General features: G+C 36.3%; 1 non-coding gene across 1 annotated transcript; it reads right to left on the reverse strand.

The window, feature by feature from the left end:
* Positions 1 to 1,355: 1,355 nt before the first annotated feature.
* Positions 1,356 to 1,463, reverse strand: LOC130959062 (small nucleolar RNA R71). The gene has a single exon (XR_009078158.1). It is a non-coding gene; the product is annotated as a small nucleolar RNA R71 (small nucleolar RNA).
* Positions 1,464 to 1,775: the final 312 nt, after the last annotated feature.

Consider the following 1,775-nt stretch of genomic DNA (forward strand, 5'->3'; position numbering starts at 1 on the left):
CGCCAGCCAGGGCACCTGGTTGGGCATTTAACGCCCAAAGAGGTAGCATTTTGGGCGTTAAACGCTAGAATGTATACCATTCTGGGCGTTTAACGCCAGGATGGTGCTAGGGGGAAGATTTTGTTTTCAAAATCAATTTTTTTCAAGTTTTCAAAGTTTTTCAAAATCAAATCTTTTTCAAATCATATCTTTTCAATCAAATGTTTTCAAAATCAATTTCTTTCCTTTTTCAAAGATACTTACTAACAATTAATGATTTGATTGAACATTTTTTGCCTTTTCTGTTGAGGAAGGTTTTATGTTTGAATCATATCTTTTCTTGTTAGGCAAGTCATTAATTTTAAAATCATATCTTTTCAAATTGTTTTCAAATCATATCTTTTAAAATTGTTTTCAAATCATATCTTCTCAATCACATCTTTTTAAAACCATAACTTTTCAATCAAATCTTTTTAACCTCATCTTTTTCAAAATAGTTTTCAATCAAATCTTTTTGACTTCTAATTTCAAAATCTTTTTCAAAAATCACTTGATTTCTTTTTCACTTTTAATTTTCGAAAATTATCAATCAAATTTTCAAAATGTTTTCAAAATCTTTTAATTGAATTTTCGAAAATCCACTTCCCTCCTTCTCACATCCTTCTATTTATGGAGTACCACTCCTTCTTAATGCACAATTCGAACTCTATCTAATTAAAGTTCGAATTCTTCTTCACCTTCTTCTTTCTATTTCTCTTTTCCTCTGACATTTCAAGGAATCTCTATACTGTGACATAGAGGATTCCACATTTTCTTGTTCTCTTCTCTTTCATATGAGCAGGAGCAGAGACAAAGGCATTCTTGTTGAAGCTGACCCTGAACCTGAAAGGACCTTGAAGAGAAAGCTAAGAGAAGCTAAAGCACAACTCTCTTTAGAGGACCTGACCGAATTCTTCAAAGAAGAAGAACCCATGGCAAACGAAAACAACAACAATGCCAACAATGCAAGGAAGGTGCTGGGTGACTTTACTGCACCTACTCCTGATTTCTATGGGAGAAGCATCTCTATCCCTGCCATTGGAGCAAACAACTTTGAGCTTAAGCCTCAATTAGTTTCTCTAATGCAACAGAATTGCAAGTTCCATGGACTTCCAATGGAAGATCCTCATCAGTTCTTAGCTGAATTCTTGCAAATCTGTGACACAGTCAAGACTAATGGGGTTAACCCTGAGGTCTATAGACTGATGCTATTCCCTTTTGCTGTAAGAGACAGAGCTAGAATATGGTTGGATTCTCAACCTAAAGAAAGCCTGGACTCTTGGGAAAAGCTAGTCAATGCCTTCTTGGCAAAGTTCTTTCCACCACAAAGATGGAGTAAGCTTAGAGTGGAAGTCCAAACCTTCAGACAGAAGGATGGAGAATCCCTCTATGAAGCTTGGGAAAGATACAAACAATTAATCAGAAGATGTCCCTCAGACATGCTTTCTGAATGGAGCATCATAGGTATTTTCTATGATGGTCTCTCTGAACTATCCAAGATGTCCTTGGATAGCTCTGCTGGAGGATCTCTTCATCTGAAGAAGACGCCTGCAGAAGCTCAAGAGCTAATTGAAATGGTTGCAAATAACCAATTCATGTATACTTCTGAAAGAAATCCTGTGAACAATGGGGCTAGTCAGAAGAAAGGAGTTCTTGAGATTGACACTCTGAATGCCATATTGGCTCAGAACAAGATATTGACTCAACAAGTCAATTTGATTTCTCAAAGTCTGTCTGGAATGCAAAATGCACCAAAC

The sequence above is a fragment of the Arachis stenosperma genome, chromosome 10 (genome assembly GCF_014773155.1).
Source record: "Arachis stenosperma cultivar V10309 chromosome 10, arast.V10309.gnm1.PFL2, whole genome shotgun sequence".
Taxonomy (NCBI): Eukaryota; Viridiplantae; Streptophyta; class Magnoliopsida; order Fabales; family Fabaceae; genus Arachis; species Arachis stenosperma.